Below are 26,630 nucleotides of genomic sequence, written 5' to 3' on the forward strand. Positions count from 1 at the left end.
CCTGTTTCCTCAACTGTGAAATAGGGATAACTGATCTCCCCACTTCCACATTTACTTTCATCCAATCCATTCTCCAGAGAGCAGCAAAAGTAATCTTCTTAAAACATAAATCAGCTCATGTTACTTCCTTGCTTAAAACCTTTCAACAGATTTCCTAGAACTCTATCCAAACTCTAATCATGACTCACAGGGGCCTGGCATGATTTAGCTACTGGAACTCTCTCCAATCTCCTCTCTGCACAACTACTTTAGTCTTTCCCTTTGCTTTCTAGAATGCTCTAAGTTCCTTCTGTCCTCTAGACCTTTACAAGTGCTATTCCCACTGGAATGCTTCTAGTTCACACTCCTATTTCTTCCCATAGCTAGTTCCATTTGAGGACTGACTTTAAGACCCCAAGTGGCTTCCCAAGGTAACTCACCTAAAGCTAGTCTTATTTTTCTATTACACTACCCTGCTTGTTTCTCTCCTAGCCAGTATCAATGTAACTAGTTTGATTTTCTACAGTATTAAGCTCTCAGCATCTACCACATGATACAGGTAGGCAAATATTTGCAGGATGAAGTTCATGAAAGAAGTATCAACTGAGAATAAAAATCTGTGATTGTGAGCATATAGACAGTATTTGAAGCCACTGGTCTGAAGATGATGACTTACAAAGGAAGGAAGGAAAGAGACCCAGAACTAAGTTCCCACTTGATCTAACATTTAAAGGTAAGAAAAAGGAGGAGAGCCCAGAAAAGGAGAGCTTGGTGATGTAGAAGTAAAACTAGTTCATCATGGTATCATGAAAGACAAAAGATGGTAAGACTGATCAATTGTGCCCAATGTTAAGATGAGTTATGTCCAGAAAAATGTACACTGAAATTGGGAATAGAGATAATTTGACCACCAACAGTTTCAGTGGGGTGAGGGAAGGGAAGCCATGGAGTCAGGGAATCAATGGAAAATGAGGCAATACAGATGGCATGTGTAGAAAACTCTTCTGAAAATGACTGTAGATACAAGCAGAGAATTACAGGGTCATTGAAAGGTAGAGGGGAAGAGGAGATAACAGAAAGAAAATCCCTAAGAAAGCTGAGGGTAGGGGATCCTTTAACCTCTATTCCACCTTAATATAATGAACACTCATGTGGGTTTTTTTTTTTTTTTAAGATTTATTTATTTACCTGACAGAGATCACAAGTACACAGAGGGGCAGGCTGTGGGGGAGGGGGGTGTGTGGGGGAGAAGCAGGCCCCCCGCTGAGCAGAGAGCCCGATGTGGGACTCGATCCCAGGACCTCGAGATCAGGACCCGAGCCGAAGTCAGAGGCTCAACCCACTGAGCCACCCAGGTGCCCCTGTGGGTTCTGAAAGCACAAATACTAACCAGAATTAGGACAATCCTCTCCCTAATCTCTTAAAACTTGACTGAGTGTCCTTCTGTATGTGCTTACATTGCACCCTGTACCTATCACTTCCCTGACAATTAATGAGAAAATGCTTGCCACAGGGTGAGGAAGTTTAAAACAAGCATACACACAAAACCCCACAAACCTGGGAAGGGAAAAAATATACATTATCAGTGGTTGCCTCTAGGTGGCAGGATAACACAGTTTTAATTTATGCTTCATGCTTTTCAGGTTCTTTGAAACTTCCTATAATCATACATCCATTTATGAGAATTTTCCTTTTGTACAATTTTTCTTAAGGTAGAAAAGAGTGACCCCTAATCCAAAATTAAGAACGCATCATCTAAACAAATACCTTGTAGTAGTGACTGCTAAGTGCTCTTGGGGCTTCTTTTCTACACCTTCTGCTGTTTAATCCTGAAGTTTAGCACACAGCACGAACTCAGTATTTACTGATTATTGGTAGGTTAAGAAATGCTGCAAACACATATGGGAGTGCGGGTGAATCAAAGTCAGCCTAAAATTCTCACTGAAATCATGGAAAAGCAATTTGGCCGTTTTTAACCCACTGAGCCACCCAGGTGCCCCAATTTGGCTGTTTTTACATAAAAAGGTTTTCAGAGCACACTAAACCCCAAAATGCCACAAGGCAAAAAGCCTCTGCCTCTATGAAGTCTCTGAGAGAAAATTCAGGTGAGAACTACCCAGACCATCCATTATCTCAGGAAGCAGCAAACAATCTTAAAACCTACTCTGCTATATACTATTTGATTACAGAGACACACACATCATATTAACTGATTTCTTAAAGGGAACACATTTCCATCCAGCCTAGTTTCTGATTGTTCACATTAATATCAATCCAACAAATATTCAGAGAACCCATTTGTCATTATAATAACAACGGCTAATATTTACTTACCACCTAATTATGCATTATCTCTAATCCTTGAAGATGAAGACTGTTTCCAGCTTACTAAGTCCAAGAGTAGCCACATACCCAGTAAGTGGTAAACCTGGACAAAACCAAATTTGCTCCATGATGCCACAGTACACAAAATGTCTATAAGCACAGTCTACCCTGCCTCCCCCTCCTACAGACACCAATATCCTTATCCTTGAGCCATATAAAATATGACCTTGAGGACAGCTGACCTAGATTTTATTGGGCACTGACAGTAAAATGCAATAATAAAGCAACCCCCCAAAACCAGCCATTATTCACCCAAGACAAATCTGGGAATTATCTGCAGAATTACCTTGATAGAGCCTTCTTCAAAATCTGTGAACACTATATCTGAGGTAAGTGTGTATCCTTGCTCTCCTTGCTCTGCAGTATATTCAAAGAAAATCTCTTACACGGATACCAAGGAGGAGGAATCTGAAACCTCTAACACTGACTCTGGAGGTAAGAAAGATGTGTAAGAACACATCCCCTAGGGGCACCTGGGTGGCTCAGTGGGCTAAGCCTCTTCCTTCCGCCCAGGTCATGATCTCAGGGTCCTGGGATGGAGCCCTGCATCAGGCTCTCTGCTCAGCAGGGAGCCTGCTTCCCCCCCCTCTCTGCCCGCCTCTCTGCCTACTTGTGATCTCTCTGTCAAATAAATAAATAAAATTAAAAAAAAAAAAAAAAAAAAAAAAAAGAACACATCCCCTAGATACGCTCTACCTACAGCCCTGGGAAGGTGCAAATCCAGGAGTTACCCTTTAGGTCATTACTCCGAATTACTTAAGAGAGAAACTGGCATCAGAAGAATCAGGCAACAAAATAGGACTCACCAAAGTCGTAGATCAGTTTTGCCAGTAGAAAGGAAAGGGCAGCATGCCAAGTAGCCCGTTCTTAGCATTCCGAACAACAACAAAAAAACAAGCAGCAATGTCTACATGAAAATTATGCAAATTAAGGAGAAGGGGAAGAGATTCCTTGTCTACACATTTTCAACTGGTGCTCTGGAATAATCCTCATCTACCCTCATAGACTGATCTGTCTCCCATCTCCTTCCTTCCTTGTGGCTGGATTTGGTGCAAAAGATCAACTGTAACAATGGTTATTCCCTATGTCATCACATCCAATTTCAAAGATGCAATTGCCTTTTCAGTCTCGCCCACCTCTAACAGAAAATGAAGACACCAGCCTTTAAACTAATAGTCTTTATTCAAACTAATGTCAAGAACTTAACCACAGAAAAGCCTACCACTTTCTTTTTTTTTTTTTTAATTTTTTTTTTTTTTTAGATTTATTTATTTGACAGAGATTACAAGTAGGCAGAGAGGCAGGCAGAGAGAGAGAGAGGAGGAAGCAGGCTCCCAGCCAAGCAGAGAGCCCGATGCGGGGCTCGATCCCAGGACCCTGGGATCATGACCTGAGCTGAAGGCAGAGGCTTTAACCCACTGAGCCACCCAGGCGCCCCAGCCTACCACTTTCTAATAGGTGAACTTCACCCGGAAGGGCCACAGGCAACATTTAGTGAGTTCAGGAAAAACATATTTGCCAGAAAAATCAACCTACTTAAAAATTACCTTCAAAATAATTTACTTAAAAATTAAATCCAGAGTTCTCAACCCTGACTGTGCAAAGTCACCTGAGCCTTATTTCAAAAACTAAAAATGTGGGACGCCTGGGTGGCTCAGTTGGTTAAGCGGCTGCCTTCGGCTCAGGTCATGATTCCAGCGTCCTGGGATCCAGTCCCATATCGGGCTCCTTGCTCAGCAGGGAGCCTGCTTCTCCCTCTGCCTCTGCCTGCCTCTCTGCCTACTTGTGATCTCTCTCTCTCTCTAACAAATAAATAAATAAAATCTTTAAAAAAAAAAATGGAACAACCATATAACCTGCAATCCCACTTTAAAAAAAAAAACAAAAAACTAAAAATGTCTGGTTATACAAAATTTCTGACTTAGTAAATATGAGGTGGGAACTTTTTTTTCCCAAACTGTATAGGTGATATAGCTGCACAGCCAGGCTTGAGAGCCACTTTATTAGATATTAATTATCCTTTGCCTATTTGTGACTCACTGAGGAATTTTAAGAGACTGGGGGAGAGGGGGTGCCTGGGTGGCTCAGTCGGTTAAGCGGCTACCTTCGGATCAGGTCATGATCCCAGCAGGGTCCTAGGATCAAGCCCCGGGGGGCCTGCTTCTCCCTCTCCCTCTGCCTGCTGCTCTCCCCACTTGTGCACGTGTGTCATCAAATAAATGAAATCTTAAAAATGAGAACGGGGATAGAATGGGTATAAATAAAGCAAGAATAGCCATGTGTCGATAACTGTTGAGGCTAGGTATCAGGTACACTGGGGTTCCATTATACTATCCTCTAACTTTTATATAGGTTTGAAAATATCATAAATTAAAATATTTCAAATTAAGACTTTATCCTGCCAGATCCCTCCATTCCATCCTTCACATTACTACCAGAACAATTTCCCTCAATCTCAAAATCTACCTATATTATCAAGTGCAACTTACCTAATCCAGCATCCAAGACCTCTAGGACCTGGTACCTGCTCACCTCTCTTACCAGGGCCACAGCATTACATAATATTCCCCTTGGCTCCCCACATACTTTAACCACGTAGGCTTTTTACAGTTCTCCTAACACTCAAGACTTCAAATACTTTGACTCAGATTGCCCTTTCTGCTAAAATGGCTGCTCTCTGCATATCCCCTGGAGCTCAGCTTAAATGTCACCTCAATGAGGCCTTTTCAGATATCCTCTCCCTCAGAGAAAAATCCATCACTCCCTCCTTTGTGCCCCCTCCAACTGTGTCTTGCATATACCCTCAATCAACACACTTCTTTATTTACCTGTCAGTCTCAACACTAGGGTGAGTTCTGCATAAGTGGGACTGTGTCTATTTATCTTTGCATTCCTGTCACCAGCACAGGAACTGTCACTTAGTAGATTAATCAATCAATGACTATCCAGTAAACGTTCAAGGAAGCTTAAAAATCCAAGTCACAGACTCTTGGTGAAATTTCCAACTGACAAAACCAATTTATAAAATTCATTCAATCTGCATTTTTCCAATCAACATATAGGTATGGACACACTATATGCAGGGCATTGCGAAGGGTGCTATGAGATAGCCAGGTATTCAGAAAAGTAAGTTAGAGGAAAAAAAGGAAAACTAGAAGCAATGATAGTATAAAAGCAATGAAAAGTCAGTACACAAAACACATCAAATTACAGTACACAATCAAATTACAACTTCCTAGTGGCCTAAGCAAAGCTGCAAACAAGAGATCAACAAAATACATAAAATAAATCCTTATAGAACACCAAACATAATCCTCCTGCTTTTAAAATTTTGGATTTTTAGAGATTCAAGTTGCATGAAACAGAGTACACTGTTAGCAAAACTGAAACAATTAGTCCAGTTTCACTTTTTGGGCACAGTGCTTTAGTCTAGAAAAATATATACATAGCAATTTGGACATCCTTTTAAAGCATGTGAAGAAATCTTTATGGATTTCTTGTCCTATGCTGAGGGATTTCCATAAAAATTCTGAAGTTCTACGGAAAATTTTTGCGTATGTTGGAATGCGCATGGAATTTTTCTGAAAAATTTTTCTGAAAAGACAGTTGATAGCTTTCAGTGGCTTCTTAAAGTGATCATGACCTGCAACAGTAGGAACCATCACCCCACAGAAAGATTTCCAAGACTGCTTAGTACTTAGTGACTACAATGTTTTCACTTTCACTTATGAAACACAGGCATATGGTATTTCCCCTAAAGTCACATGATAGGCTACTGTCAAATATAATAAAGATAGTACAGGAAACCAAAGAAACAGAATTCCAACACTTTTGCATTATTCAGCTACAATTATCTCATATCCCTGGGTTTAAGAAGAAATACGCAGCATCTCTCAAGATTAAACCTCTGTATAAGAGAGAATTCTGTATTCTTGGATAAAATCCTGTATATATATATATAATATATATGTCCATATCCTGAAGAAAGGCAGAAAAGGCCCAAACCTTCTATAAAAAGCCAGATTAAGTGTATTTCTAAATAAAAACTAGTTTCTTTTAAAAAGATTTTATTTATTTATTTGACAGAGAGAGACACAGCAAGAATGGGAACACAAGCAGGGGGAATGGGAGAGGAGGTAGTAGGCTTCCCACCAAGCGGGGAGCCCGATGCAGGGCTCGATCCCAGGACCTTAGGATCACGACCTGAGCTGAAGGCTTAACGACTGAGCCACCCAGGTGCCCTAAAAGTTAGGTTTTAATGCCTTAAAATAGTCTAACGAAAGATATATCTGTATGGGGAGAAGATAACAGACCTTAGTAATGTATTTACTTGCACTGTATATTGTGGATAATTTATTTTAAAGACAGAGATTGAGGAATACAACTGGAAGAAAGTCAAAATGAAGTAGAGGACAAGTTACCATGCCTCACTGAGTCAGTAACCTCCATAAAATAAACAACACAGTCCACCTCAAGGGACTGTGTCTGGCAATGAGTAAGCTGTATTATTATTTGTTCCATTTCTTTTAGCTCCAGATTAATCTAAGGGCAGCATTCTTATGCCGGATATTATACACACACACATCCCAAAAGCAAACAAGAGCTGGTCTTTTCAAACTTTCTACATGTTATCTGCATATGAAAGAACATAAAGCATGTATTGAAACTGTTAGCTTTAAGTAATGACATGAACCAAAAAGTCAAACTCAACTTGGATGATGAGACTGGGAAGTTCTGGATCTCCTTCTCAAGTAAGTTATAGTTCTCCAAAGGTTAAACAGGCCACTAAATACTGTCTGGGCCATACAACTTAAGAATCAGAGATTTTAAGTGTATCTGAGCTATTCTGAGCTGGTACAAATGAATCTGGAATGCAGAGACACCAAGATTCTTCTACATGATTTAAATAACAGTAGTAATTACGGCAATTATCAACGTGGCAGAAAATTCCTTTCAACATGAAATAATAACTCCAACTTCACAGGTTTATTATGAGGCTAAAATTAATTCATTGACAAGAAAACTTTAAAACAATGCTTTTAGAAAAAAAGTATGTCCCAACGTACAGACAAAACTGGCTCTGTAAACTTAATGGCACCACACACACACAGCCTGGCACATACTCATTTCCAATGTTCTTTAAATAAACTAAACAATGTGAACAATCTGCTGCTTTAAAACATTTATATCTATAACATGAAAGATGTTTGCTGAAAATGAAAGAACAGTATGCACAGGTACTCTAGTTCCCTGCCACCAACTAACTTTGTGACCTTAGGACAATCTGAGCTTCAAACATGTAAAATGAAAATAAAAGAACTAACATCTCTCAAAGCACTGTCTCTAACACTCTGCCTTCAGTTCAAGACAAATGTTAAGCATTAAACGTGAACAACTGGAATTATTCTCAAAAACTAAAGACCAAAAAGTAACCAAGTCTGTTTTCTATTTGGCACAAATTCCAACTTTTGTTTTAACAAACTACATTTTCCAAACAATTCACTTTTAAGCTGATCTTATGTTTAACAAGAAAATAGTCTTTCCCAAAACTGGGAAAACTGGACAAAAATAAAAGCACACACCTACTTCACACCATTACTTAAACATAAAAAGCTAAACTATAAAAGTATTTGAAAATAACGCAGATAAATATTCTTGTAATCTTGTTAAAGAAAAGATCTTCCAAGAAAGATACACAACCTAGAAACCATAAGGAAAGAAAAAGGAAGATTTGGCTACACAAAAATTCCAAACCATAAACACAGAAAATATTTTTAAAAGGATACAGAAAGAGTTGGTATTTCTAATATACAAACAACTCCCAAAACTCAGTAAGACAAATAATCTGATTGAAAACCAAGTAAAAGACCACAAACTTGCAATTGGCAGAAGATACTAACATTTGCTCACCCTCTCTAATAATACAAAAATTCCAATCAAAGCAAGGAGATGCTATTTCTCATTCATCAAACTGGTTAAAATTGAAAAGATTATCTTGTATTGGCAAGACAGGGCACTGACAGACACTGCTGGTGTGAATGGCAATTCAATATAGCCTTTCTGGAGGTCGCTTTAGCAGTATCCATCAAAATTTTAAATGGTACCACCCTTTGACCCAGAAAGAACTCTAAGGATCAACAAATAGGGAATGATTAAATTATAGGAGATCCATGCTTTGAAATGCAATGCACCATTAAAAAGAATAGAGCTGAGCTGTTTTAACATATAAAAATATACATAGGACATGAATGGAGAATCACAGTATGTAAATGCTAAAAGATATAGAAGAATATATACAAACTGTCAACAGATTTTTGAAATATGGTATGAATAAAACAAGACTATCATTTAGGGAGGGGGGAGACTAATTTTTAACTAAACTGTTTATTTTGTTTGAATCTTTGTTTTTAACAGGAAACACTTCCGTAATTTAAAACAACTGAAAAGGGATATATAGATGGGCTCAGGGGGAAAAAAAGATGGGTTTATAAAACAACACTTTAATTTGAAAGTTTTATGAACAGAAAATTCAGTCCTAGCTATAGGCTTATAGCATCCATAAACATGTACAAAAACACATGGCCAAATTGAAATGTCCCATGAAAGAGCTCAAAATTGACCCCATGTTGAAAAGTAACAGCCATAGTCAAAATGGCAAAGAAACTGAGCTTTTTGGAGGGACTTCTCATTTACCTTTCTACTCCCCTAAAATTTCCCCATTTTGGGGGGTAACTTTCTTATTCTGTGCTTCTATGGGTGACATCTGCTGGCACATTTAGAAACAGATTACAGTACAGCATACTGAAAATATTGGACTAGGTTAACGTGGATTCAATGCCCAACTCTAACACTAACCAGCAACCTTTGTTATCTTGCACAAATCATTTCCCCTAATCCAGGCCTATAAAGTAAAAGGAGTTTGATACGGGAATATCAAATACAGACTCTTACTCAGCTCTTCTGTTGGACATGGAGAAGAGTGCCATTTTAAAGCCACTGGTCATTTGTTTTGCTAGAGGTAGAGATTTGAATTAACAATGCAGGCAGTCTGACTTTACTTTTAAAAAGCAAAAATCTATGTAAGATCTATGTAAAAGGTTGTCTTCAAGTGATATCTACATCCCTCCAGATTATACTCTTACGGATGGTCTTGCCAAGACAGCCAAGGAAATATGAGTAGCAGGGAAATGGAGCCCCAGATTAGGTCAAAAGATTACAAGGCACCATAGGTTGGAGGAGTCAAGCCAGCCCCTACAAAATACAGCAGTAGATATAGATGTAAGGAGAGAGCCACCTATAGCAATGATACTGGATCCGTCCAGGTTTAAGCTCTCCTCTAACACTAATGTATCAAGGCTTACCCTGAGGTGCTATCATACTTTAAGTCAACATGGATTATACAGTAAACTCACCATGGTGAATAATGAAGGATAGTCCTTATAAAGGGCAATTTGATAATAAGTATCCAAAGCCTTTTGTATTTTTGCATTCCAGTTCTAGAAATTTCTTAAGGAAGTAAACATAATGTCACAAAGGCGTCTCACTCAGATGTTCTTAAGCTTCTTTCCTTTATTCAATACTTACTTACCAAATGGCCTACTATGTGCTAGGAAGCATTCTTTAAAGATCATGGAAAACTAGGACTTACAGGTCCGAAAATAGGAACCTGGTTAATAATTGATAGATCATGTACATCACAGAAAATAATACAGCCATGAGAAGTATTATATTGTCATATTACATTATGACAGGGAACAGAGATCAATAAAGTGGTAACAACAAATTTAAAAATACCATTTTTATATTGGTTTGGAGAAACAGCTTTAAAAAAAAGACAATTTAGGGACAACTGAGGAAATATGACTACGGATTAGCTATTTAGATATTAAGGTAAAGAACAATTTTCCTAGGTGTGATCAACAGTTATTGCAGATACTGTAGGTCCTTATTAAGACACGCAGGCCAAAGGACTTAAGGATGAAATGTCACTTTTTTTTAAGGATGAAATGTCACTGTTACTTCATATGCTTCAGAAAAATTAAATACATATATGTACACATAAATCAAATATGGCAAATTTTAACTATTGTTGGATATAGCCAGTGATATACAGATGCTCAATGTGCTATTCTTTCAGCATTTTTATGTTTGAAAATTTTCACAATAAAAAGTTGGAGGGAAGGTTATGAATTATATTTTTAGAGAGTAAAGTTTTGGGGAGATCAAGTATGCTTATGCTACATAGGCATAAAGAAAAGCCTTGGGGGGCACCTGGGTGGCTCAGTGGGTTAAGCCTCTGCCTTCGGCTCAGGTCATGATCTCAGGGTCCTGGGATCGAGCCCCGCATGGGGCTCTCTGCTCTGTGGGGAGCCTGCTTCCTCCTCTCTCTCTGCCTGCCTCCCTGGCTACTTGTGATCTCTCTCTGTCAAATAAATAAATAAAATCTTAAAAAAATGCATTAAAAAAAAAAAAAAGAAAAGCCTTGGAAGAATATATTGTGTATCAGCATACTAACAGTATTTATCTGAATGACAGGAGATTTCTGTGCTTATTTGTGTATGTTTTCAACAATAAACCATATATACTGCTATAATCCTGAGAAACACTACTTAAAAATAAAGTCAGGAAAACATTTTCAAACAAGAACTACAATAAAATGAACAAATGACTAAAGGCCCACTCCCAAAGCATTCTTATTAAATGATTTTACAAACTAAATAAGTATGTAAACAATTCCACACAAGTAATAAACTGCTGTGTGAACATCACGGTTTTTAAATTTCTACTTACATGAGTAATTTATACCATTCTCACAATATAAAAATTCAAGCAATTCAAGATAAAGATCACAGTGGGAAGGGGAATACCGAGTTAAAGTACTTAAGAATTTCCCCTCATATCATACCCCCCTACTAAAAGATTGGAGGCAAAAATAAATGTTAAAATTATCAGTTCATGAGGAGAGGGGAATAGGCTAAGGGTTTTGTTTTATTATTCTCGGTATTCTTCAGTGTATTTTAAGTTTCTCAGAAAAAGAAATGCAATTACAGAAAAAGCAAAAGTTCCCCTTGACCACTCCTTCCAAAAAATCAGTTTACCCTAGTTTTTAATATATAAATAGCAACATATAGTACATACTATCTTACAGCTTGCCAAATACCTTCACATAAATAGCTGTATTAAACCACTTGTGGACACTATTCTGAGACCATACTCTTCCCTGTATTTTTGCCATAACCTGTTATTACCTAATTATTTTTTGCCAATCTAAGGGTTAAAAAAATATCTCATTTTAATTTGCATTTCTAGTATTTAGTTTGAGTATCTTTTCTTGTTACCAGACAGTTTTAGTTCCTATTCTGGGAAAAGCCTGTCCTTAATTTTCTACTGCTTTTATTTTTAAAATGTTACTCTTATCATTAAGACAGGAACACACCAACCAAAATGTCAATGATGACTGAATATTTTTGTGGGAGTAAGAATCTTTTCCCAAAATAAGAACACATTTTCTAGTTTTTCCTAAATTAATTCAGTAACAGAAACTAGAAAATTATAAAAGTGGGTGAAAAAAAGCCTTTCAGATGCAAGTAGTACTTTCAGGATACCCTACTGTAGGAGCACGTAACACCCTTGAGGAACTCATAAAATCCAGCTTAAAGAAATAAAGCACAAGTCTTGTTAAGAAATTAAATACTGGTTGAGACTACTGATTCATTTGGGATACATTAACTAACTTCATTTTTATAAAGCATTTTATAAAGCATTTTTTGAGATCATGATGTACTTTTCATGTATCTTGTTTAAGCCCAACAAAATTCTGGATTACACTCTCTGAAGCCCTCCTATAAATTGCTATTGCACATTTTGTTCACTCCTCCTCATTGTACTAATCCCTTTGACTATGATTTACAAGTCTCCCTCCCCTAGTAGACCATGCTAACCTCCACTCCCTAGTTGCTTATCTTTGAATTTCCAGTATCTGGCATTATTGAGTATGTCCTCAAATATTTGTTGAGAGAATGAGTTATCGTCACCTTCATTTAAAGGATGAGGAAACTAGTTCAGTGATGAAATAATTTGCCCCAATAACATAGCTATTAAGTATTTATTTTATGTAAATTACAATGGTCATAACTTTGTAGTATACTGTATAATTTAAACATTTTAAGTAATGTATCATCTCACTTTAATGCTCACAGCAACTTATGAAGTAGGCTTTTTGATTACCATTTCATAGGTGAGAATGACATATGAGGCACACACAAATCCTAGTTTATAAGAAGTTCAGATGTCTCTTTACATACTTTATAAATCACTAATTGGGTACAGGACCCTCTATCTATATGTAGCAAACATCTTGGGGAATGATGATGGGGGAGGGAGAGGATGAAAGGACTGAAAATCAGTTTATAGGTTCATCTGAAGACCATAAACCGATATTGTAGTGTCAACCACATGTGCCACTTTGAAATCCGACCTTGGCCCAAAGGTTTTTCTTGATATTACCCTCTATTCATAGAAGACAACTGCAGGCTTTCACACAGATCAGCAATCTCAAAGGCTGGGGATACAGAGCTAAGGAGAGCTTTGAAAAACAACAGACAGGTTATATCACACATGGACAAAGCAGGTGGAAAAGTGACAATATAAAGGAAAATGCTAAGGAACTTTAAACATTATCTCAGTCCTTAAACGGACTCTGAGTTTCTCAAGTGAAGAAACCAACTCTCATTCATTTTATGTCCCTAGCTCCTTGAACTTAAGAACACTCAGTAAATGGTTACTGAACTAAAAAGAGCTTAAGATGTGAGGGGAAAAGACATATTAATTTTTTAAAAATGGCTTTAGAATTTATTGAGCACTTACTATGTGCCATGTGCTATACTTCTGATAATATATAAAATGTTAAAAGGGATAATATTTACCTCTTTTCTAATCTGCTAGATACGGTGCTACTCAAGTATATTAACAGTGGTGATACTGATGACTATTAGGAAGACTCATTATGGGTTAAGGTTACTAAGGTTACAGCAGAACCTTGAACAGAACAAAGTTGAACAGTAGGGGGCTATGTAAATGTAAGGAGATCAAGGCAACCAATGTATTACACATCACCACAGAAGTAGATACGACCCTTTAGAGGGTATGAACGTGACTCCTAATGCTTGGCAAAGTGAAAAACTACTCTGGTGGAACACCCACTTATCTCGGGCCAGACAAAGTCCACCCCAAAATGAACAAAGTATAAACCCCTTTCTTCCCCACCACTGATGATCCCAACACAGAGCTGAAGGGTCCAGATAGGCTTTGCTAACTGGCCATCATCTCATCACCGTGACTGCCCATCTCTGAGCTGTTGAAGGGGTTAGGTGAAATAGTTTGTTAAAGAAATGACCATTTGCTGACCACATAGAGTGTACTAACAACCTAAATTCCCCCACTTAACCCCAATAACCCCACAAATAAAGCATTTTCCCCAGATGAGACAACGGATAGGTTAACTTGCCCAATGTGACAGAACTATTAAGTGGCCAGAAAAAAAATTAAAAATTCAGCATTTATCCTACCCTTCTTATACAAACTATATCACTGAGTAACCTTATAAAATTATTCCACCTAATACATTAAAACAAAATGACAGAGCTAGAACATCACCATTTTGATATTTCCAATAAACTAATCCATCTAAGCTTTAGGCAGAAATGGCTGTTAATATAAAAAAAAATACAAGATGTCATTACAACTTAATGAATAAACACACCACTGCCAATTCTTGCCAAAGGACATGAACCTGAATTTATAAAAGCCTCTGGATCCACTGTAAATTTACAGGAAATACAGAGGACAGACGAACATGTAATAACTGTACTAAGTATGCGATAAGCAAATTCAGTCTGTGGGAAACTCCACAGGTCAAACGGCCTAAGTTATTCAACAGATATAGTATAAAAAGAAAGAAAGGGAAGTTACAGGTATTTAAAATACATCAAGTTTTAAAAAGTAGACAAAGCAAATTATACTGTTCAGAGGTGCACACTTGGATGATAAAACCAGAACAATACAAGAGATTACTATAAAGTCAGAAGAGTAGACACTTTCTGGAGAGGGAAGATGCTGTGACTGGGATGAGCACATGGAAAGACTTATGGTTTAACAGGAAAAGTCCTATTTCTTGAGTTGGGTAATGGTAACAAAAGTGTTTGCCTTAATTTATTAAACTGTAAACTTGTTTATGGGTGGTTTCCCCTCTGTATTCTATTTGTTACAATAAAAAGGAAAACACTATATTCACATTAAAGCTGCTTATGTATGATAGGATTCTATTTGTATGAGATGCCCAGACTAGGCAAATCATAGAAATATAAAGTAATTAGTGGTTGCCAAAGGCTGGGGTGGTTGGGAGAGAGAAGGGGAGTCACTATTAATGGGTACTGGGTTTCCTTTAGGGGTGATGAAAATGTTTTTAAAATGATGTGGTAATGGCTGTACAACTGGGAACACATCAAAGATCACTGCATGCTTCAAGTGGGCAAATCGTATGGCATTGGAGTATCTCAATAAAACTGTTTTTAAAAGTCTAAGACACTCCTGTTAGGCCAAGACTCATGTTTAAAATAATGCCTGGGGTGGAGCCCAAGAATTTGCACTACTGACAAGTTCCCAGATGCTGCTGCTGCTGTCGATCTGGGGACCACATTTTGAGAACCAATGCAACAAGGGATTTCAAAACTGCTTATATCTCAAAGCAGTACTAAACAGCACTGGAAAGTGCTCAGGGTCTGAGAAAACAGTCCAGGGGGAAAAAAAAAAGTTAACACTCTGCAAAGCATTGTTCTATTCCAACTGATTCCCTGACCATCAACACCTGCATCTCCTAGGAACTTGCTGGAAATGCAAATTCTCAGGCCCCTCCCAGACCTACAGGATAGGAAGCTCTGGGGTTGGAGTTTAGCAATCTGTTTGAGCAAGCCCTCTAGGTGATTCTGACATTCCCAAAAGTTTCAGAGCTACTGTTCTAAGCACTTTATATGCGTTAACTCAGCTAAACTCCAAAACCCTATGAAGTAGGTAATACTATTAGCATTTTACAGATTAAGAACTGTGGCACAGAGGTTAAATAACTTGTGCAAGATGACAAATGGTAAAAAATGAAGTCAGAACTTGAACCTAGAGTCTGGTTCCAGAGCCCATGTTCTTAATCACTATGCTGAAAGATCTTTCCACCCATAAGAACTCAACTGGCAGAATGCAATAATGAAGAATTAGTGGAAGAAAAAATTGCAAAGACCAGGAGAAATATGTCTCACTAAAAACACAGGCAAATAATCACAGCAAATAATGTTGTCATTAAAAAAGCAATCTTCCATGGGCGCCTGGGTGGCTCAGTGGGTTAAAGCCTCTGCCTTCGGCTCAGGTCATGATCCCAGAATCCTGGGATAGAGCCCCACATCAAGCTCTCTGCTCGGCAGGGAGCCTGCCTCTCTGCCTGCTTGTGATCTCTGTCAAATAAATAAATAAAATCTTAAAAAAAAAAAAGCAATCTTCCAAAAGCATTCCAAAACATAAGCAGTCATCAAATACAATATATCCCAGTATTTCCAGAGCCATTATCTCAGATATCTAATTATAAGGATTTAAAATCTGGATTATGCTAAAGATGGCACATAAATTCACGGCAGTTATGTTCACATTTACCAGTCTTTAAAACCTAAATGATTATACTACAAGGTCATTCCAGAATAATTTGAATCTCCCTACTCCTAGTCCCTTTTAGTCACTGTACAGTCAGAATCTAGGGGTTGAAAAAGAACTTTCACATTCCTCCAGTCCAATCAGCAATCCAGGCTGAATGATCTACAATACTGATCTTCACATAATATTCATTAAGAACCTAAAACAAATCCCAACTTTCTATAAAATCACATCCTGGGATCAATCCATGTCACCACTGTAATTTTTAAAGCCAAATGATTAAAAACTTTTTAAGGGCACTAAAATGTGAAAATGTTCAATATTAACAGCCAAAACAAAACCTACAGTTGTTTTAGTCACAGAGAGCCACTCTTTCACACTATCTGAAAACATTTCTATAACCAGAAGACCAAGCTGGTTAACAAGTACATCAAGTTTTAGCAACTCAACCCCTATGACACATCAAATGAGAGCGCTTCCAAAGAATCTTCTGAGCTGAATTATCCCTGACATTAACATATAAACATCTGGTAACCAGTCATTGAGGAATCAAGTCAGAGAACAATACAGCAAAACACCCAGAGCCCAAGCACTTGGGACTATCAACCTTATAGATAGTGAGACCACTGTAAAGCAGCCTAATATGGTTACGGCTACACGGCAAATTTTAACAATTTAACAGCAGGAAAGGTAACCCGGAATGTGAAGGGCAAACATTTTCAAAGCAACCAAGTTTGGTATTTCAATAATACTTTGAACCCATGGCTGAAAACACAACAAAAGAGAAAAAACCAACAGCATTTCCATTATAAACTTGTAGCTGTTAAGAACCCTGGAAACAATTCAAATATTGAAACGCCTACTGCATAAAACTCTGTTCCAAAAATCTAATTATCCCAGATTCAAAACTCTGGATTAAAAGGTGTAAGTGACCTTGTTCAAACTTCTAATAACTACAGAAAACTGAAGACAGGAGTAAATATCTAACCATGATATCCAACACACTCAAAATTTTTTTGTTAAATGAATGGACTTCACTGGAATTCCCAAGAAATCACTTCTTTAAACAGTCACTTTTCAACTAGCGATCTGATTTCTCCATTAATGAATAAAGAACTGAAAAGCCTGAACTCATGGTCCATAGCACTGGTGATTCAAAATCATATTTTTATCTAAATACCTCGAAAACTTTCATTCATGATCTCTACCCTCTCTGCCCTTCAACTTGGAATCACTCTCATTTTAAAGGTAGGCTCAAGTGGCCTTGCTCTGCCCATATTTGTGTTTATGTCCAACTTCCATCCCAGGTTTTGACTATGGAAGGGACATACAGTAGATCCCAAGATAAACAATTCTACACCTGGAAAGAAACAAACAGTTTAAAGGACTTTGTGCTGTCGATCACCATTTCCAAAAGAAATAAAATGAAAACTAACAACAGAAAAACTATGGTTGCATATTAATAGCTGAAAATCAGGATGCAAGCAGAAGCTCTCAAAAACTGGTTAGTAGTAGTGCCATTTCAAAAACTATTATTATAGCCAAAGAACTCATCACTAAGGCTTAACAACTTAGAAGTTATGGGTCAGAGCAGCTGAGATACCAACATCAAAAGAATAAAAAGCAACATTGTAAGAGAGTATAAAAATAACTAAACCACCTAAGGAAATTGAAACCATGAAAAATCCCAAAGGCACACTTAGGTCATTATCTAGGAAACATTAGCTTCTTCCATAAGGAGGCCTACTTTTCATGTGGAGCAGTAAGCAGGGCCAAGACATGGAACCAAGGTCAGGTATCAATTAAATCAGACTCTGCCACAGAAAAGGGAATCCATGACTAGTTATTTTGGGATAGTGCCTAGGCCAGCAGTATCAACTCCAACTAGGATACAGGAGATTACTGCTTTTGTTCCATTATAATGGGGGTCCTCCAAGGTCTTTAACTTACTAAGAACGTGTTAGATACCACTGCTGGGATATAATCACCAAATGTGAGGGAAGCTGCACAACAATTTCTTCAAAAAATCAGAAGAAAAAATGGTAGAGAGCCTGCAGATTAAAATAGATTTAAGAAATATACATCTCCAGGGCACCTGGGTGACTCAGTGGGTTAAAGCCTCTGCCTTCAGCTCGGGTCATGATCCCAGGGTCCTGGGATCGAGCCCCACATTGGGCTCTCTGCTCAGCGGGGAGCCTGCTTTCCCCTCCTTCTCTCTGCCTGCCTCTCTGCCTACTTGTGAGCTCTGTCTGTTAAATAAATAAATAAAAATATTAAAAAAAAGAAATATACATCTCCACCTTTGTGATAAATGGGTTTTCTTTGGACCCTAATTCAAACTAAAATATGAACTTTAGCTTCATATTTGATATCTTCAAAAATCACTGTTAATTTTTTGAGTTGTGATAATGGTTTTTGAGGTTATGTTAAAGTAGCCCTTCTTTTTCAGGCATATAAATATTTTGCAAGTAAAAATATGACAGCAGGGGTTTATTTCAAAATAATATATGGGGACAGTAGGTAGAAATACAGATGAAGCAGAATGGCTACAAGCTGGTAACTGTTAAAACTGGTGATGGATACACAGGGGGATCATTATACTATCTGATTTCTGTATGTTTGATTTTTTCATAACTCTTTGATAAAGAATTGATTAGACATAATATCTTACAACTTTATTTTTTGAATGGAGCTTTAAGTGATTTAAAAATCACATACAGACGGACTTCATTTAAACAATAACAAGAGAAGCAGCCAATGCCACATCAGATCCAAACAATGAAAGAAACCAAAGTAGCTCAGTTACAGAATGGAAATATATACCCCCCCACCTCCATTCCATGAAGTAAAATACAAATTCTACCCAAAGATCTACAAAAACTAACCTAAAATCACAGCCAATCATACTCATCCTGGTGGGAAATCCCAAACTTCTCCAACAGCTTCCTAAACCTTCTGACAAGTTGGTCTGCTAGTTCCTCTGGAGTACTAACCCACTCAGGTCAGACTACTGGAGGGCCTACAAAAAAAAAAAGGGTGGGGAGAAAGAGATACACATTTATTAGGGTATAGGGGAGTTAACCATTCTATCAATGTTCAAACATGATCACAGTTATTACTTAAGCAATAGCCCACACATACCAATTTTTATTTTTAAGGACCTGCTTTAAGCAGTAACAAGAGTTCAGAACCAACAGCCAACACCCCTGAAAACTCAACTCAGTCCTCAACCCAAATGAATGATAGGGGATAGTAATTACAATTTTATATCCTCACTATAACCTGATACTAAGGCAATGTTAAACTTATTATTTTCTTGTGGAAAAAAATCTGCACTCATAAAAACTACTTTTCACCTTCACACATGCTTTTTGGGCATACTGGGAGACAACCGATAAACACCTGGGAAACTCAGGTTGAACTTTGCCACTGAAGCTTAGACAAAGCTTTTGACTGCTATTGCCACTCCTTCCTCTCTCTCTCTCCTTAGAGATCTACTAGAATAAATTAAACCTTTTAGGTCACACCTAGATTATCATTTCCAGATTTATTCTAGTCCTGAATGACAAGAAACAAATTAGGGTTTAGTTAATTACTGATTCATTGCTTGACCCACTGTAAAAAACTCCAAGGCAGTATCTCAAAACAGAAAGTGATCTCCTGTCCTCCAATGAAAAAGGGAATATTCTATTACCTCCAAAGCACTTTAAATTGAACAAAGCAAACCTTAATGCTCAAAACTAGTGTCTACATAGTTAATTACCAGATGGTTTCCCATGGTAGATCTTTAATCCTACATAAACTTTTCACCATCATATTCCTGTTTCAAGCCCCATCACCTGGCCAAGGTAATAGTAATAAAGTGTTCAGTTTAATATTGGTCTAATCAAAATATTAACAGTAAGAAAAACTACCTCCAAACTGAATACACTCACTTCTATTTAAAAAGAATGCTGGAAAATATAAAATGGCAAAACACAGCAGGAGGTAAGACATTAAAGAACTGGTAGTAATTCACTATGGGAAATAAGCTTGGTATTCCAAACAACTTTCCTAAGTTCTCTCAGATAGGAATTACCCTGTGCAGGTATAGCCAAATAGCAGATCCCCACACTGATCCGAGGAACCAAAGAAAGGAAGCAGGGGAAAAGCAGTATGAACACTTGAAAACTAGCTGGCAGAAGTTCCCTTGATTACTGTGCAGTCAAATGCTCTACCCCTGAGCTATACCCCACCTTGATTACTGTGCAGTCAAATGCTCTACCCCTGAGCTATACCCCCCCATTACCGTGAAAAGCATATCAACAAATTTCATTTTTGAGTGAACAGAACCAACTCTTTTTGAAGCAGTGGAAAGAGGGAGTAGGCAAGGGATGAGGCATCCCTTCTAAAAGGGAGAACACCTGGGTGTGGTTCTTGACAGGAACCTTATGGCCAGTGGTTATTTCAAGCTAGTGACTTTGCACTGAAATTCCTAGACTAGTAGATTAAGACAGGTGGAAATCACAATCAAACACCAAGAACCACTGGATATAAATAATTTGGCCCATGAGTAGGAAAAAACTACAAAACTGACAGGGCTGGCCTAGAAATATACTGAAAATGTACAATTAGAGGAATAAGAAATCTTATTCTTTTCCAGATCATAAAACTACCATATGACACGGATCAGTCTTCCAACCTATTCTTACACCTAGAAAAAGTAACCACAATTTATTGTGTGCCTACCATAAGCTGGGCACTTTACAAATTGTCAAATTCTAGTAACTGTAAGCGCTATCTATTATACAGATGAAAAAACAGAATCTGAAAATTTGCCCAAAGTCACAAAGTTCAATGTGAACACAAAGCACACAGTTATTTCCACCATACCATACCACCATACCCTTGAATGGAGAATGTTGAGGTCTCCTCAATCTACTCAACACTGGGGTTAACAGAAAACAATGCAGACATGCAACCTACAAAGTAAACAAATGATAGGGAATGATCTATGTAATGGGGGAAGAGAAAAAAGTAGAACAGGGCAATGATTGAGGGTCAGAAGATAATCAAAGCTATTTCATTTTCTAGCACATGGAGGAGGGGAAATGTAGTGGAGCCTGACAGGAGGGTATCTTCTCTCTAGCGGATTCAACTCTTGAAAAAAGAACACGGGGGTGAGAAGGTAATTAAATGAGACACATGTTAAGAGATGGTTAGTAGCAAAGACAGAGGTCCACAGACCTAGAGGACTCAAGAACTCAGAGCAAGGCAGGGAAAAGGGGAGGTTCCCGAGCTTGCAAAGAGGGATGGCAGGGGACAGAGGACACAAAGTTGGTTTACTGGAGGATTATCTTTTACAGACTTTCTTTACTTTTTTTTTTTTTTGAGGAGGGTTGTTATGAGGAAGGGAAGGCTAAGAGCCCCCAGAACAAGAGGTCTGCAATCATCCAGCCACCAACCCATTCATTGTTCCATCTAAGAGTGGTCGAGCAGTCTGCAAAGTTGCAGAAATCTGTCCTGTACTCGAATCAGGGTCATACAAGCATGAAGACCCGAGGAAATGGAAGGCTACCATATAATTGCATCCACAAAGATGGAGTAAATGCACGGAACGTGAAAGGCTCTACTCAAGTCTTGCGTCAAGGGGACCAATAGAAGAGGGAGACAGTCTCGGTTAAGGGGCTTGGACTAAGCTCTTCCTTAGTAGGACTGGGGAGGGGGTGACAGGGAAAAGCTTTGTCTCCCCTTATTAAATACGAACATTAAATATCCATGTGGATGAGGTCAGAATTAGGGAGGAAAGGGGAGGAGTACGTCAGAGACACCGAAGCTTGACCCCTAAATCTTAGTTAAAAGACCAAAGCAGTTGGAAAACTGGAGTCCACCTCAACTCAAGAAAAATTAGGAGATTCATTTGGGCCGCGGAAGGGGCGGAGAACAGAGGCAGGCCTGAAAAAAAGGTAGTAGGGAGAGAGCCAGTCGTCATTGATTGGTCCCCTTTCCCCCACCGCCCAATCTAACCCCCGGCCCCACTCTCTCACTCCTGGACTCCCGCCCCCCACCCTTCCCAACCCGCCCACTGCGGTGGCAACAACGGAGGCGTTGACCGATTGGTGGGGCAAAGGCGGGCCCACACGCGACCGAGGCCCGGGAAATGGTGTCGCCTCGCACAGAGACGGCGTGGTCTTTGCCTCAGGTTCGGCTTACCAGCACCTCGGTGTTTCGCCAACAGTCACCTCCTTAACGTCGGGTGCTTGGGAAGCGTCACAAACGCGGATACCCAACACCTCAGTCTCCGGTCCTGGCCGGACAGACATCAGCTTCCGCCGCCATCTTAACAGCAGGCGGACCGACCCTAGTCACTGCCCCCCCCACCCCAAGCTACCTCCGCCACCTCCAACGGATCCCACGAGGACGTAACCCCGCTCGCGCGAGAACTCACCGGCTAAGAACAGCACGAGCCGAAGACGCTACTGCCGCCTTCGCGGCTGCTGCAGTCCGTAGCTAAACCTCGGCCGCCTCCGCGCGATCCCGCGAGAACCTCTTACCGGACGGGAAAAGCTTGAGCCCAGCCCTTCCCAGACCCCTCCTCCCACCAAAGCCGAAGTCGCTACGGATGCGCTCTCACCCTACGCGAAGCGAAAAGCAAATGACGCACAACCTCACGAAGCACTGAGGGGCGGAGCCAATCTGCCGCCACCGGCTCCCGCATGCGCCGAGACAACTATCGCGATATTACGTTTTAGTTTCTGCGAGACCTTCGAATTCACCGCAGGATGCCGCCCGCGCCTCGCCTTTAGGAAACACGAGATCTCGCGAGACCTAGTGCACGCTCCTAAAAAGGAGAGAGGCGGGGTTTCAATGAAAATGACTGGGAGTTTTTCGGGGGAAGGGAGGAACCTCCCGTCCTGCAGGGATCTCGCCTACCACGAGGTTTCCGACCCACTGCGGAGCTGGCTGCCAAACCTCGCGATGACACAGCTCAGCGCCAAATCTCGGCCATGTCCTGAAAACTGCCTCCGCCCCCGATCTAAGGTGTCTAGAGCCTAGTGCTTGAGGAAAATTTAAAAAGTCAACCTGTTTATTCTCACGCTTCTGGGCAGAGCTGTACCAATTAGCCAAACTCCATTCTGGAAGAGGAGCAATGGGTCCCCCATTGTTACCTGCCTCCAGTAATCACATATTATCCTGGACTAACACATAAAAGACGTTCAGTCTCACAAAAAGCTCGCAAATGCAAATGAAAACAATGACATAACATTTTTGGCCCATTAGATCGGGGAAAATTTTTTTTAAGACATAATATCCTGACTCTTTCCCTCGCCGCACTGCAGGCTAACCTGAATCCATCTTAACGTAACGAAAGGCTCACATCGTTAGTTCTAGCACTAAAGCCACTAATTTTTAACTCTGGACGCTTTACCTTGGCATACCCAAAAGATCATAAAGTGGTTTTCGCCAAACAAAGGAGTCTGCCCTCAAAGGAAAATTCAGGCTGGTGGGGGGGGGGGTGCGTGCTTGCAGTTTTTAATATGGCAGTTTTTCCACGTCTAGCCAACAATGTTTCTCCAATAAATCTTGGATCCAATCTGGCTCCATTTGTGGGCTTTTCTATTCTAATGCATTGTTCTGTCCATTCTCATTTAAATATTGTTCCTTTGGAGTACATTTTAATAGATGGTAGTACAAATACCCTCATCTTATCTTTTAAAATATTTTCTCGGTTATTCTTAGCCATCTTTTTTTCTAGATGAACTTTAGAATCGCATTAAGTTCCAAAAACTTGGCATATTTATTGACATTCCATCAGTTGTATAAATCGGCATAGGAAAAATGGGCATCACTACAAAATTGAGCCTTCTTATCAAGAAGCATGGTATCCCTTCTCCGTGTATGCAAACATTCTTTTATTATATATCTCAATAAAGTTTTGTAGTTTACTTCTAGGGTTTTTTTTTTTTTTCATTTTTCTTGCTACTGCGAATGGGGTTATTATATTAAATTTTTGAAATGCTTATCGCTTATAGATATTTGATATTTGCCTACTTTTGTAATCCGACAAATAAAAAATATGTTCAATTTCACTGGTAATCAGAAAAAGGCAAATGAAAACAATGACATACCATTTTTTGCGCTTCAAATTGGCCCAAATTACAAAGATTAATAATTATTCATGTTGGCACAACTGTGGAAAAATGGGCAATGTTGCACAACATTGGAGAGTGTAAAACAGTATAGCCTTTTGCAAAGGCAATTTGGACAAATCTATCAAAATTCCAAATGCATATACACTTTGAGTAGCGATTACTCTTCTAAGAATTTCTCCTACGGAAATACTCATACATGTGCATGAAACGTATATATACAAACCCATTCATTATAGCATTGCTTGTAATAGCCCCCTCCCCCCCTTCAAAGGGAAACAAGCTAATGTACATCAATCGGGAAATGGTTAAATAAACTGTAGTACAATCGTACAATGCAGCTGTTTACAAATGAGATAAATTTAGATTCCCTGATATAGGAAGATCTACAAGGCATATTAAGTTTTTAAAAAGCAATTAGTCGAAATGAATGTCTGTGCGTATGTGTGTGCGTGTAGTACCATTTAGATACCAAAACATACATATACAACACCTAGTAGTTACCCGCGAAGCCTGCCTGCTGGCCCCTCACCTTCCCCCTCCTCTGAGGCCGCCTTCCGAGAGCCTGTGAGAGAAACGCCGAAGGCCCGGCCTCTACTCCCTCTCTAGGGCCACTTGGCCACGACTAATGCCGGTACCTCGCATCCCCACTGTCAGCACTGTCAGCCGCTCTCCCGCCGCGCTGCCTGCCGCTGCCCGGCTGCCCCTGAAGATGCAGCTAGCTTTCTGCTGGCGCCGGCCGAGGCCTGGGGGAGGGGAGAGAAGGCGGGGTTGAGGGAGGGTTGGGGCAGGCCGCCGGGCCCCTTCACCAGCCTCTCGGGCTGGCTCCCCAAGGCCGCCACCTCCGCCACCCCGCGCAGGGTCCCGTGGGAACAACCCTCCGCAAGGAGCAGAGAACGGCCTCGCGAGCAGAGCGCGCCCCCCAACCCGGGGGAAGACGCTCACCTCGGTGGCAGTAGCTCCGCGGGGCCCGCAGAAGCGTGCCGGGTCCGCGGCCCTGCTTCAGCCCTGCTTCAGCCCTGCTCCCCTCGCTCGCCCTCCGCGGAAAACCTACCCCTCCGGCTCTCCCCACACCCGATCTGAGGCTCCACCCCCTCGCTTAAGAAGCCCCGCCCTTGCCTCTCCGGAAGGCACTCCCTCCGCGGTGGAGCAGAGTCCCCTTTAGGGGACTGCGCCTGAGCTCTTCGCGGTCCAACCAGCCCAACGGTAGAGGATAGTAGGGTCGCTAAGAAATTGGATTTGATTCGTGGCACTATGGGAGCCACTGAAGGGTGACGTGATTTGATTTGATTTACGTTCGTTTAAAAATTAATCTCTCCAGCTGCCTTGTGAAGAATGGGGGGCAAGAGGGCAAGCAGGGTCACGGTGCAGAGGGCTGGAGACGGCGGGGACGCCCACTACAGTGAATCCACCCCGGCAAACCCTTAGAACACTTACTCCAGGCACATAGTAAGCTCTCAGTAAACATTCTTTTTATTGTTCTCCTTGGTATTATTTGGGGTGGTAGTGCGATTGGCAGTTTATAGAGGATTTGCACCTGTGCATGCATAGGAATAAAAAGAATTTTGTAGGAGATACCCCTATTAACCATGCTTCATCTGGGTTGCAGAATGAGGTTAGAGGATGAGAGGAGAGGGGAGCTTTGAATTCCAACTTTCAGTAAGATTTGAGGTTGTTTTTTTTTTTTTCCAGAAAAGCATGTATTAACTTAGTATTTTTAAGTATATACACAAAAGCATTGTCCAAAATACTCTTGAGACGTAGAAGAAATAAAAAGTGAATTTCCAGTTTTAATTTTAACATTACAGAACAGTGGTTCATGCCCCGAAATGAGTATCTGATGAATGGATCCACTGCCCGCCAAATATATATTTACACAAAAATTTTTTGTATGAGCTCGGCTTTATGGAGGCCCCTTTTGAGAGAGATTGATCCATATTTTTACAGTGCTATTTTTAATGGGTGACTGTTACTCTATTAATGTTAATTATTTAACCAAGACTCCTGTTTAAGACTTTTTTTTATTAAAATACAGACATGAACTTTGATGTAATTATATATATGCATATTTTTAAGATGTCTCTCAAGAAATTTGTAGAAATGGAAAAGATAGGGTCAAAATGTCACTCCTCCCAAAAAACTACATGACAGGTTTTCCATAACAGTTATAATAATATTCAGTCCCATCAGAAATATATAAAAATTCCTGCTTATTTGGATATTGTAATATCTTCACCAATAGTGCTATTACAGTCTTCAAAAAACTTTTTAGGGACACCTGGGTGGCTCAGTTGATTAAGGGTCTGCCTTCTGCTCCGGCCATGATCCCAGGGCGCTGGGATCCTGTCCTGCATCAGGCTCCCTGCTAAGCCAGGAGCCTGCTTCTCCCTCTGCCTGCTCTGCCTGCTGCTCCCCCTGCTTGTGCTCTCTCTCTGACAAATAAAT

The 26,630-nt window shown here is 39.9% G+C and overlaps 1 protein-coding gene across 11 annotated transcripts in view; it reads right to left on the reverse strand.

Annotated features, from left to right (window-relative positions):
* Nucleotides 1–25,239, reverse strand: part of HUWE1 (HECT, UBA and WWE domain containing E3 ubiquitin protein ligase 1) — a 169,879-nt gene extending 144,640 nt beyond the window's left edge. For 7 of the 11 annotated variants that reach the window (XM_045994675.1, XM_045994677.1, XM_045994671.1 and 4 more), the window contains exons 1-2: nt 22,484–22,679; nt 18,942–19,075 (exon numbers count right to left, since the gene is read on the reverse strand). The gene's annotated coding sequence lies outside the window, so the exon portion shown is untranslated. Of the gene's footprint in view, nt 1–18,941; nt 19,076–22,248; nt 22,367–22,483; nt 22,681–24,717; nt 24,932–25,130 lie in introns of those variants that run through there. The other 4 variants (XM_045994667.1, XM_045994670.1, XM_045994676.1 and 1 more) reach the window with 4 other exon arrangements.
* Between the last annotated feature and the right edge of the window lie 1,391 nt (nt 25,240–26,630).

This window comes from Meles meles, chromosome X, assembly GCF_922984935.1.
Source record: "Meles meles chromosome X, mMelMel3.1 paternal haplotype, whole genome shotgun sequence".
Lineage (NCBI taxonomy): Eukaryota > Metazoa > Chordata > Mammalia > Carnivora > Mustelidae > Meles > Meles meles.